Genomic DNA, 13,936 nt, shown 5'->3' with positions numbered 1-13,936 from the left:
TAGCTATATAGAGATGTCCTTTAAGCAGCAAGAAATGCAAACCTGGAGTTCTTGAGACAGGATGGGATATATAGACTTGGGAGTCACCTGTGTAGAGATGACAATTGAAATTTTTGGGGAAAATTAGATCATTAAGTAACAGAAGAGGACTGATGATACAACCTTGGAGGGCACCCACCTCCAGGGGCTGGGAAGAAGAAAAACCAAAGAAGGAAGAAGAGTTCATAAGGTAGGAAAACCAAGAGAATCTGGTCTCCAAAGCTAAGGGAAGACAGTATCTAGAGAAATATATATTGGATAGAGTCAAATGCTACAGAGAGATCCAGGGAGAATGAGAATTGAAGAAAAGTCATTGGATTTGGAGAAAAAGGCTGCTCCAGTAGGGTGATGGGCAAAGAAACCAGATTTCAAAGTGGTGAGGAAGTGGAGACATCAGGTCTAAACTACTTTTCCAAGAAGTTTTGTCAATAAGAAAGGGGGAAGATGAAGAGAAAACAGGATGAGTTAAAAGTAGTGAGATAAACCTCTTTAAAGTGATTGGGGAAATGAGAGAGAGAGAGAGAGAGAGAGAGAGAGAGAGAGAGAGAGAGAGAGTGTGTGTGTGTGTGTGTGTGTGTGTGTTAATGAAAGGATCCAACAGAGAGGAGGCGATATGATGCATGAAAGCGGGATTTTGTTACCAGTCACAAGGATCTGGAGAACATGGAGCCAAGAGCATGAGTCAAGGGTTTTCCCTAGCAAGTCAAGTTAGCAAGAAACATTTATTTAGGGCCTACTCTGTGCCAGGAACTTTGCAAACTTGTAGGAATACAAAGAGAGACAAAAAACAAAATTAAAAAACCAGTCCCTGCTCTCAAGGACCTCACAGTCAGTTGAGGGAGACAACAGACAAACAATTATATACAAACAAGATGCAGGATACATTGGAGACAATCTCAGAGGAAAGGTACTAAGATTAAGAAAGGCTTGGCGGGGCAACTAGGTGGCTGAGTGGATAAAGCACCAGCCCTGGATTCAGGAGGACCTGAGTTCAATTCTGGCCTCAGACACTTGACACTTACTAGTTGTGTGACCCTGGGAAAGTCACTTAACCCTCATTGCCCTCCAAAAAAGAAAAAAGAAAGAAAGGCTTGGCACAGTTCCTGGAACAGAATAGGCCCTAAATAAATGATTATCACTGACTTAACTTGCTGGGGAAAGACCTCAACCCACACCCTTGGTCCTATGTCCTCCAAGTCCCTGTTACTGTGGATCCATTCCTGCTTTCATGCATCCTATCTCTCCCTCCCTTTTGGATGCTTTCCATTAGCCTATATACATGCTAGGGTCTCCCCGATCCTTTTTTTTTTTTTTAAGTGAGGCAGTTGGGGTTAAGTGATTGGCCAAGGGTCACACAGCTAGTAAGTGTTAAGTGTCTGAGGCCGAATTTGAACTCAGGTACTCCTGACTCCAGGGCCAGTGCTCTATCCACTACGCCACCTAGCTGCCCCCCCCAATCCTTTTTTAAAAGGCTCATCTCAACTCCTTAATCCCATCCTGATTTCTCTTCATCTTGGCCCTTTTGTTATTGACAGGGCTTCTTGAAGAGGGTCCGACTGGGGGCAGCTAGGTGGCGTAGTGGATAGAGCACTGGCCCTGGAGTCAGGAGTACCTGAGTTCAAATTTCAGCCTCAAGTGGCCTCAGACACTTGACACTAGCTGTGTGACCCTGGGCAAGTCACTTAACCCCCATTGCCCTGCAAAAAAAAAAATTTTTTTTAATTAAGAGGGTCCGACTGTAGTGGAGAGTTCAAGGAGGCCAGGAAGTTGGGAAGAGGATGGAGAGTTCCAGGCTTGGAGGACAGTCAGTGAAAATGCTCTGAGTGGGGATATGGAGTATTGTTTGTGAGCAACAGAAAGGAATAGGGTTGTTTATTCTCTGAGACAGGAGGCAAAGAGCAGAGTAGGTGATGAGACATGCTTTGAAGAATGGAGGGGAGATGAGAGAGGTCTCTTGAGATGGCTTCAGTTTTCTCACTGAAAAAAGAAGTTAGATCATCTGCTATAATCTTTAGAGGTTGGAGGTTGAGGCAAGAGAGGGAGGTTTGAATGAGTTTGTGGAGGAGAATGAAATAGAATAATGGGACAGGATTGCTCAGCATCATTTAGGTTGTTGTTCAGTCATATCCCACTCTTTGTGACCCTATTTGGGATTTTTTTGGTAAAGAAAATGGAATAGTTTGCCATTTCCTTCTCATTTTACAGATGAGGAACCGAGGCAAACAGGGTTAAGTGACTTGTCAGGGGTCATAAAACTGGTAAGTATCTGAGGCTAGATTTGAACTTGGGAAGATGTCTTCCTGATTTCGAGCCCAATGCTCTATCCACTGCACCACCTAGCAGCCCAGCAGTGAGATTATAATTCTATAATATCCACAGACTCCCAAAATGCTATAGCCAGACAAAACCTTAAAAGATCAATTAGTATAGCCCTCTAATTTTACAAATGATGAAACTGAAGGGTCTGGAAGGGGAGTGGAAATTGAATTGCTTAGGGTCACAAAGCTACTAAGTTACAAACTTGAACTCATATCTTCTGACTCCTACTCCAACAATGGTTACATCCCTGTTAACAGTCCTCCATTTGGAATTCTCATTCTGGACTCATATTGGACTCTCAGATCTTTGTAGAAGCCTCCCCAGTGTGTCATCACCAAGAGTCACTGCCAGGCTGGGGAGTCATGGAGTCTCATGATAGGACTCATTTCAGCATATTGTTTTCCCAGCAGGATCAAACAGTTTCCTAGGCCAGGCAAGTATTTACATATGATCTGCATTGACTTACACAGACTGTTAGAGGCTATTTTGCTTTCAGATGGTTGTGATCTTTCTTATTTTCTCCTGTCCCCCTCCTTCCACTAAGCACTCTCATGAGCCTAGATAGATGATGGGGATGGCTGGGGTCAGGGACTGAACCTGAGATGGGGGCTAATAAATGAAGAGGTTGGGGAAAGACTCATGGAGAGAGGAAGAAAAGAGAGACAGAAGATTGAGAGCTCATGTGTGTGTGTGTGTGTGTGTGTGTGTGTGTGTGTGTGTGTGTGTGTGTGAGAAAAAGGGAGAGAGACACACAGACAGAGAGACAGAGAGGGACACACAGAAAGACAGAGAAAGACACAGAGAGAGTGAGAGACAGAGAGTGAGAGAGACAGAGAAAGAGAATAACAGAATGACAAAATGCTATTGGATAGAAAGCCAGCCTTGAAATCAAGAAGAAATGGGTCAAGTCCTATCTCTGACACCTTCTAGCTAAGTGTGTATAATATATACATATATGTGTTATATATGTGCATGTATGCACATAGGTATGTTTGTGTAACATCTTGGATCATAGCTTTAAAAATGAAGAGATCTCAGAGGTCATTTGGTCCAGCTCCCTCTTTTTACAGAGGAGGAAAACAAGAAGCATAGAGGTTAAGTGACTTGGCAAGGTCACACAGCAGCAGTGCTAGAATTTGAGCCTCTGTCTTGATTGCTCCAGTGGGGGCCTGTGGGGGATAGGGGCTGACTGTGTTTGACTTATATTTGCACCTAATTTAAAGGATTAGGTTATAAAGATAATCTAAAGAGGAGTAATTGGTGGAATAGTGTCAATATTCAGGCAGGTGGGGCTCCATAGCCTTGGCAGGCGACCAGCCTAGGGGAAGGAAACCCTGATTTTAAACCTCCACTGTCTTGCGGCTGTACCCATTTATGGGAAAGGCTTCGGGAGTTAACCCCGAGGAAAAATCAGGAGTTGGAGTCCCTTAGGCAGTTGGATGTTGGACTTTACATCCCTCTGGCAACTCCTGCGGCGGCACTGGTGCCAAACTGTATTGGCTCTGCCTCTCCTTTGGATCCACCAATGTCGCAGAGAGGGAAAACCGGCTGCATGGGCAACAGCTTGTTTTCCATATTGATCCACCCAGGCCAGTGCCCTGGAGAGGACACTCCAGCTACTCCTCATGGGGTAGATACAACACGGGATGCGGCAGTTACCGGTTATAAGTCACTCAGGAGCTGCGGCTCCCGTATCGGACTGCACAGTCACACTGTGGCCTGTGGCTCTTCAAGGCACTGATCCATGGTCGTCTGCGACTGGTGGAGGCTTACTACTCGTGTCAATATGGTGGGCAGCTAGGTAGTGCAGTGCATAGAATGCTGGACCTGGAGTGAAGAAGACTCATCTTCCTGAGTTCAAATCTGACCTCAGACATTTATTAGCTGTGTGACCGTGGGCAAGTCACTTTAGCCTGTAAAATGAGCCTGGAAAGGAAATGGCAAACCACTCCAGTATCTCTGTCAAGAAACCCCCAAATAGGGGCAGCCAGGTGGCACAGTGGATAAAGCATCAGCCCTGGATTCAGGAGGACCTGAGTTCAAATCAGACCTCAGACACTTGACACTTACTAGCTGTGTGACCCTGGGCAAGTCACTTAATCCTCATTGCCCTGAAAAAAAAAATCCCAAATGAGGTCATGAAGAGGTGGACACAACTAAAATGACTCAACAACAACAACAAAATCAACGTGGAGGAATCAAAGCTCTAGTGGTAGGCTCTATATGTGGTCCAGTCCTATTGGATGTTTTTGAACAATTGCTTAAATGAAGACTTAGAAGACAGGCTTATAAAATCTGCAACTATTATAAAGCTGGAAAGGATGTTTTAACATGTTTGGTGATAGAGTAAGCTTCCAAAGAGATCTTGACAGACTATAACAATGAAATGAATTTAACAAGGCACAATTTAATAGAGATAACTATTCAAAGAGAGCATACAGGGGATGGCTAGGTGGCGCAGTGGATAAAGCACCGGCCCTGGATTCAGGAGTACCTGAGTTCAAATCCAACCTCAGACACTTGACACTTACTAGCTGTGTGACCCTGGGCAAGTCACTTAATCCTCACTGCTCCGCAAAAAAAAAAAAAAAAAAAAAAAAAAAAAAAAAAAAAAAAAAAAACCAACAACAAAGAGAGCGTACAGTGTTTTTTTTTTTTTTTAATGTTTTTTTTTTCAGATCCACATTCTCTACCTCTCGTCCCACTCCCAAATGAGAAAAGGGGGAAAACCCAACACTGTTACAAAAGAAATTCCTGCATAGGTCACGTTCCACCAGAGAGAGAGAGAGAGAGAGAGAGAGAGAGAGAGAGAGAGAGAGAGAGAGAGAGAGGAGTCAGATGCCACTAAAATAACTGAACAACACATTTAGAGGTGAAGGGGACCTATAGAGGTCACTTAGTCCAATACTTTCATTTACAAAAGAGGGAACAGAGGCTGGCAGGCCATATGTGACTTGCTCAGGCTTATACAGGTAGGAGGCAGCAGAGCCAGGCTTCAGAATGCCAGCTCTGGCTGGAGTCAGAAGACTGGACTTGAATTCCATTTCTGCTCCTTATGTGGGACCTTGTTTTTTTGGTTTTTGAGTTTGTTTGTTTGTTTTTGCAGGGCAATGGGGGTTAAGTGACTTCCCCAGGGTCACACAGCTAGTAAGTGTCAAGTGTCTGAGGCTGGATTTGAACTCAGGTACTCCTGAATCCAGGGCCAGTGCTTTATCCACTGTGCCACCTCGCTGCCCCCTATGTGGGACCTTGTGTGACCTTGGATAGTTCTCTGCCTCTCTCTTGGTTGCTTTGACAAACTATGGGTATTATACTAAATGACCTCTAAGGTCCTTTCCTATTCTAAGTATATTACCTATGAAATCCCACACTGAGGTTCAAGAGATCAACTGCCTGACTTCAAGATGGGAGAGATGTGGCTTCCTAGTCGTTCATGTGAAAGATGACTTAGGGGTTTTAACTGATCAAGAGGGATGTGGCTCCCTGCTTCCCCTTACCCCCACACTTTTCAGACTTGTGTAAGGACTCATTCTACATTTTAAGCATTCCCAACCTTGAGGGTAAAGGGACAGGGAGGAGGAAGGAGGGAGAAGGGAGAAATGCTGGGAAGGACTAGGAATCTAGTTGGCTATAGGTTAATGAGTGCCCATCCCATGCCCTTGCCCAGGAGCTCCTAAAGTTTGGTCATTTGGAAAGGAAAACTGATAAAACTTCAGGCTTGAATTTTATGTATCAGACAGCCAAAGTGAAGACTCATTCACTAGAACCCAGATTCATTTTGCCAGAGTTGGGGAGGTATCTAACCAGAAAGAGAGTAGTTTAGGCTCTCTCTGTGGCTCTCCCCACCTCAGAGTAACTCCAGAGAAATCTCTAAGAGAAAACAGGCATGGCTTATATCTAGGATCTTCCCATAAGGTGGATAACAGGGGCCTTTCTAGAAAAGGTATTCAATGGATAATATGGATATCAGGTATAGGGCAGCTATTGATTTCCTCCACCGTAGAAAATGTTTGAGATGCAAAAGACATTTTGTTTGTTTGTTTGTATGTATGTGTACACATATACATATGTGTATATGTGTGTGCATACATATATATGTGTATGTGTGTAGATAGAGAGACAGAGATAGAGACAGAAATAGAGATAGAGATATAACATGAATCAGCAAAAAGAAACATATCTCAAATAGCCCCAAGGAAGGTTAACTAGTCTGTGGGGGTAAACTAAACAGGTATTCTGCATTCACATTTGTTCTGGACCTGCAGTAAATGAGTGGTTCCCAAGGTCTAGATCTCTCGCAGGCTTTCTTTAGTCCCTCACCTGAAGGATCCTCCCAGAAAGTGGGGCCTTTTTTCTCCTCCAAGCAGATGCTGTTGTGGAAATAGCCCCCTGATCTGCAGTTGGCCCCCAACTCAAGAATGCAAGACCTCTCTGACACACAAGGTGGCTGCAGTAGCTAGAAATATTCATTTCTCAGAATCGGTAGGTACAGAGGTGTGCTTAAGAGGCAGAACAGAAAAACAGGAAACAAGGGGTGGGTGGGTGGGGGGTTATTGAGGCAAACAGGTGGATTGGGGAGAGGAAGGGAGAGAAATCCTCAGCCTCCCCCTGCTGGAAGTTCAGGGGGTGGGGGAGAGAAAAGCTCTATAGCCAAAAGCGGGGAACTCCAAAGAGAGAACACAAAGACATTGCCACAGATTGTATGACCAATTAATTATCTTTGACACAATCCCCTAGTCATGGGGACTGGCTTGGCAGGAGTCATGCTACATAACATCCCACTGTCATGGGGAAAATAGGGTAGGGGGGTTTGGGGTCCTTAGAAATTCCTGTTTAAAGAATTACACCCTCTTGCACACAAATCCAATGGAATAAGATAATAGTTTATTTAGTGGCAGGGGAAGGGAAGGGAAGGGAAGGGAAACCATGAGAGAAATCCTTGGATTTCTCATGGGGAGAAAGGCATGTCACAGAGCATGGCTCTTAGATAACCAATCTCCTCAAGCAGGAGACAGGCAGGTACTTTTATAGAGGACTGATGGGGGTGACCATCTGACTGTGGAAAGTTCCCTTAGTGACTGGTGGTGGCTGGAGGAATTGGGTGAGGGGTGGCTGCAGATCTCTCAAGCCATCTCTCTCCTCAGGACACAAAGGCAGCAGCCACACCCAAACTTATCTCCCCAGGGGTGAGGGAGACCAGAATGAAGGGTAGAGGTCCCGAAGTTAGCTCAGTCCAGTCTGGTTCCACTTATCTCTTTAGGTGTGTCTGTCCTTTGGTTTAGCTTCTCAAGGAGAAGGTTCCTTGATGTACCCCAGAGAACTTCTGGGATGCTCTGGGCCCATAACACCACCAAAGTATCTGCCCCTCATTGAGACACCATGGTTCCTTTTCAGCTTCGGGGGAGGTGCCCCACTTTAGCAAATCAGGAGTTCCCTGACCTCTCCCCCTACATAAGGCACCCTTACCCTGGGAACTTGACCAGTCAAAGGAAACCTTCTACAGGGTGGGCCAAAAGTCACAAAGGGGATCTGATGTTTTAATAATTTTTTGAAATACTTTTTTCTTTATTTTTTGCCATTTACAAGATTTTATTTTTCACAATTTATTTCCTATATATGCTGTCTGTGATGCTATGGTATTATAAATTTAAAAACAAAAAATAAAGGAGTTATTAAATATTTGGGACTTTTGGCCCACTCTGTACATTTCTTCCTCTTAGGGCCCCTCCCCACCAACCAGTTGGAACCTCATCAACTCTGGTGTAAAAAGAATATGAAAAGGGAAGGGAAAATTAATAAAAATTTATATAGTGCCTACTATGTGCCAGGTACTTTTTACAAATATTATCTCATTTGATCCTCACAACAACCCTAGGAGGTAGGTGCTATCATTCCCATTTTACAATTAAGGAAACTGAAGCAAACAGATTAAGTGACTTGCTCAGGATCACACAGCTAATAAGTGTTTGAGGCTAGATTTGAACTCAGGCCTTCCTGACTCCAAACCCTTTGTTCTAAATCCATTGTGCCAGAGGCACAGTAGGTAGAAAATTTAGCAGATATGGAATTTAGAGTTCCAAAGGGCAGGTGGGATTGAGGGCAAGAAAGAGGGGGAAAGCGAAGAGGAGAAGATCAGGCAAGATGAGACATTCCATTTCCTTAGTATTTCACTGGGCAATGAGATCTTTCTATCCAGACCAAGCTGGGGCTCAGTCTAAGGTACAGCTGAGCTCCCCCAAAAGGCTTCAGTGAGAGTGTCTCAAGGTGTATTAAAGGAAGTGAGCAGGCCTGAGAAGATGGTGGAATAACAATTCAACAAGCATTTATTAAGCACCTACTATGTGACAATCACCCTACCAGATGGTGGGAATACAAAGACAAAGTAAAACAGTCTCTGCCCACAAGGATATGATAGTCTATTGAGGAGAAACAACATATATAAATGTGAGGAATTACAAAATACATAAAAAATAGTATCTTCAGGGAGGACACAGGCCCAATTTAAAGGGCAATTTGTCGATAATAGAAAGCAAAAATGGAAGGCTAGGGAAGAATAGGACAGAGGTACCTGAGGGATGGGACTGGCATGGATGGATGTGACAGAACAGGGCATAGTCGGAAGGAAAGGAAGATTTGGCCTAAGCAGCCCATGACTGAATGACAGGGATTCTGAGTAGAGCTGAAAGGCAGCAGATTGTTGTCTAACCCTTCACAATAACAAAGATTAAATCAATTTGTTTATCAAGCTCTCATAGCAGTTGGAGATGAGGATCGTTAGGGCATATTGTACACCAGGCTTGATTCAGGCTGCTCTGGTGTGATGAAGGGTGTGATGAAACTTATAGAACATCTAACCATTAACAAAAAGGAGGTCTACTTAGCCCTAACAGAGAAAGGATGCTCAGCAAGGTTATAGGGTTGATTCATTTAGGCATAGCTTTCCTGCCTTTGTGTTAGCCAGGCTGGTATGTGGAGAAGTCCTGTGGCATTTTAATATTTAAGCTACGTCAATGGCCTGGATCCTGAGGTTCCTGAGACAATTAAGTATTTTATTTTATTATTTTTTTTGGAGGCAATTACAGTTGTGACTTACCCAGGGCTAGTTTGAGGCCAGATTTGAAAGCTGGTGCTGTATTCACTTCACCATCTAGCTGCCTCCAATGAACTCTTTGGAGTGGCAATGAGGGTTAAGTGACTTGCCCAGAGTCACACAGCTAGTAAATGTCAAGTATCTAAGACCACATTTGAACTCAGGTCCTCCTGAATCCAAGGTTGGTACTTTATCCACCGCACCACCTAGCTGCCTCCCCATTAATTTTTGAGAGGGGGGCAATTGGGGTCAAGTGACTTGCCCAGGGTCACACAGCTAGTAAGTATTAAGCATCTGAGGCTGGATTTGAACTCATGTCCTCCTGAATCCAAGGCTGGTGCTCTATCCACTGCGCACCTACCTGCCCCTCCCCATAAATTATTTTTGTTTTGTTTTGTTTTTGCAGGGCAATGAGGGTTAAGTGACTTGCCCAGGGTCACACAGCTAGTAAGTGTCAAGTGTCTGAGGCCAGATTTGAACTCAGGTCCTCCTGAATCTAGGGCCAGTGCTTTATCCACTGCGCCACCTAGCTGCCCCCTCCATTAATTCTTTTTTTTTTTTTTTTTTTTTTAGTGAGGCAATTGGGGTTAAGTGACTTGCCCAGGGTCACACAGCTAGTAAGTGTTAAGTGTCTGAGGCCAGATTTGAACTCAGGTACTCCTGACTCCAGGGCCGGTGCTCTATCCACTGTGCCACCTAGCTGCCCCCCTCCATTAATTCTTAATAGCAGTTTCAATACATCTCAAGGAAAAACTATCCTAACCTATTTGGTAGATATTCCTACCCCAGAGTTACAGGTGACAACAGAGCAGATAACTAGTCCCCACAGTTGTCTGAGTCTGAGCTTCAGAGGATAATTCAGGCCTGACCTAGACAGAGGTCATTCTACTCTGGAACAAGACCCAGACAAACAACCCTTTCTCAGGGAGGGCAAGGCCCAGGAGCCCCTGCTACTGATCCCAGCAAACCATTTCCTCTTAATCTGAGTCTCATCTAAAAGGGCCAAAACTCTAACTCTCTAATGCCGAAAACACTTTCCATCAGATTATAATTGGGTATGACTCCTCCCTTCTTCCCATCTCCCCATCTTTCAGCTTCTCCATTCAGTTTTCCCTAGAAACAATCTAAAACTCATATAAGATAGGCTTCTTTGAGATGGGTGGACTTGGGGGGTGAACCACAGAGAGGGTTCAAATATCTAAATCCTGGGCTTTGAGCAGGGGTTTTGCAGACTATTTCTCATTCTTAGGATACATTCCCTTCTCTCTGCATCATGGAATCCCTGTCTTTCTACAAGGCTTAGTTCAAGTAGTCCCTCGGATGGGTAAACCTGTTCTGATCCCCAAAGATGTTAGTAATCCTCTGCCTCCAAATGGTTTGGCATCGACTTTATACCTCTAGAAGTGGCTTGGTGGTGTAGGTGAGAAGGTTTCGTCATACTTCCTGGGCCCCACCCCTGTGTGTGTCTCAGCTTCTCCCTTCAGGCATAACTTTTTCTCCTAGCCATTCCCTTGGTCCCTCCCCTTTCTGAAAAAGAGGTTGTTGTTTTTCCTCTTTGAAACGGGGAAGGAAAACAGTGCAGCACTTACCTCCAATACCCGTCCATACCAGCCCAACTAGTCAAGACCCCCACCCTTTGATTCCTTGCCTAGAGGGCTCCTTGTATAAGTATTCTCTTAATGCTCTGGGAAATTGTATAGTAAATCAGTAATTCTATTTTTCAGCTCTGAGCCCCCAGCCAGTGGATTGTTATTAAAATAACACCATCATTTTAAATTTTTCTTTCTCTCCAGGTCTTTCAGAGATCACACACCCCACACCCCCAAGCAGTTAAGCAATAATGCACACAAAGGTTAGCCAAACAGTTGTTTAATTTTATCTCAATTGCTGGCTTAAGAGCTAAAGTAAACAGAGGGGTAAACTAACTCTTAGAAAGAGAGATCCTACTTTTTTGGTAAAGGGGAGAATTATTGCTTTGCCTCTTGCCCACTGGAAGGTTTTCAGTGTAACAATACCACTGCTGGTACCTTGGGACTGGGGCACCATGTTCTCATTTCTCTGGACCCATTCATGTGGACTACGTTTGGTTCTGGCAGAACCTAACTGCCTAAAAGAAGGGTTAGGATTTTTGTTGTTTTTTTTTTCTTGTGCTCTGGCTCCTCCTCACCAGACGCCAAAGGAAATTACTTAAAGCTTAGGGTTAGCTGAAGTCTAGGACTACCCACAAAAGGAGGAAGTAGAAAGGTAATCAGGTATGGGACTGCTACTTATTTCATCTAAACAAAAGAAATGCTAAAAAAGCACAAAGACTCACTATGGGCATTGACAGAAACTTAAAACAAAATAAACTATCATAACTAGTATACTCTCCTGGGAGACTGAGATTTAAACATCAGAACATGAAAGAGTTTGCAATAGTTGCTGAATAGGTATTTTACATTTCATCTCAATTCTGCACTGTCCTAACAATACTCTCCTGGTTCATGTCTTCTGGCAAGCCAGGACAGGGTTTGGGCTCATGTAGCCAGTGGTTGCTTTTTCCTCCCAGAATGGCTGTAGTAGATGGAGAGAAGTCACCTCCCACAAGCAGCCCAGACAAGCAACCAAAGGACCCAGCATCTCTGGGCCTCTCAAACTCTCAACTGAGGTGGCTTTCAAGGCAGAAAATGTTCATTCCAAAATCAATGCATGGTCTATCCATGATTAGGCAAAGAAACAAAAAGTGGAAGAATCAGGTAGGACTTTGAGATCTGGTCTCAGGCTTGCCCAGGAAGGACGTGAACTCATGGCTTTCATGTCTTTGGAGTGGAGGAATTGTATCACCCTCCATCCTTCAAGCCCAACCCCTGAGTGAGAGGTTTGGATAGTTCTGACATGATTTACAGATGAGGAGAGGAGAGGGAGGAAGAGGGGCTTTTTAAAGATCCACTGAGTGGGAGGTTCTTCTAGCAGAGTGGCCAGTAAGGGTATTGCTTCATCATCTCAAAGCACAAGGCCCTTCAGGATGGAGGAATGCTTGTTCCTCATGTCCCTGGAAGTTTACAAGGAAGTTCTGACACAAACTTCCTGGAATGGTCCCAATGAAGCCACTCTCCTAGGACAGGCTATGTGCCCCTAGTAGCCTGGATAATTCAATTTCTCAAACATTTACTTTCAGCCTTATCACTTTTTTGGGGGGGGTGGGCAATGAGGGTTAAGTGACTTGCCCAGGGTCACACAGCTACTGTCAAGGGTCTGAAGTTGGATTTGAACTCAGGTCCTCCTGAATCCAGGGCCAGTGCTTTATCCACTGTGCCACCTAACTGCCCCCTGAACCCACTCCCATACATGCTCCTTGGTGTGTGAGCTCTAAACCCCAAGGTCACCCCTTTTTAAAAGTTCACTGCATAGGCCACTCTTCCTGGTTTACTGACCAGTCCTAATTGATATAGCTTTGATGTGGCCTCATAGGGTATAGTATCAAGGGATCACACAGGGGTTTGCTGCATCATCCCAAAGGGACAAGCACATGTTTTCCCAGAAGTAGACAGGACAACTGTGCACATTCTCCATGGGATGACCACTATAGACTCATGCCTACACATATTCCATGGGCTATTAGAGCCTGTTTTTAAATTTTCAGGAAGCATTTACACTTCAGAAATCAACAAACACTACAAAGCAGGGTTTGATCTATTTTTAAATTGATTTTCTAAACTTAATAAAGTAATGGAAGAAATGTTTATAATGCAAATGAGACTTAAAATTGTGTCATGCCTGAATTTTTTAAAACTAGAGAGCCTGTTGTTAAACATTTGCCCCCCCATATATCCCCTACTATACTGTTATAGTTGTTGTTTGTCTTTCATTCTCTAAGAGAACCATAACATTAGAGAGGTGATATCATGACTTGCAAATAAATTGGATTTAAGTGAAGGAGGGCTGTGCAAAGTCACCAGCCTCACTCTCTCCTCCAAAGCCATCTGGGTCCAGTGGCAAGATATAGATCAGGAAGACTGGAAATGGACCTGGATGCAGTGGGCTATATTATCTATCTCATGGATAGAGAGAAAGCACTTTGCCAACCTTCAAGTGCCATGTAAATGCCAGTTTTTGTGATTATTAGTCTCCAGTTACCAGACCTCTAGTCTGGTGATGGCTTTATTATCTAAGCTTTCTCCTGCAGAGCTCAAGTACAGTTTATAGATAAGGGGTTGTGATGATAAATGTTTGACAAGTGGAGGCTGGGAGGGGGTAAATTCTATGCTCACATAAAATTTAATCTGCATTATAAACACTTTCTTAAGTCTAGACAATCAACAAAACAATAAATCAAGCCCGGATTTGAAGCAATTGTTGATTTCTGAGGTGTTAATAAGCATTCATAGTGATAATTGAACAGTCCCCTAGCAAGCTGGTTACAACAGACTCCAGCACACCCTTGTTCCACTCACCTCTCCAGAATCTCAGGTTCCCTCCAATCCCTTAGTGCTAGAGGGCTAGATTGTC

The sequence above is a fragment of the Dromiciops gliroides genome, chromosome 4 (assembly GCF_019393635.1).
Source record: "Dromiciops gliroides isolate mDroGli1 chromosome 4, mDroGli1.pri, whole genome shotgun sequence".
Taxonomy (NCBI): Eukaryota; Metazoa; Chordata; class Mammalia; order Microbiotheria; family Microbiotheriidae; genus Dromiciops; species Dromiciops gliroides.
This window is presented reverse-complemented; position numbering follows the sequence as displayed.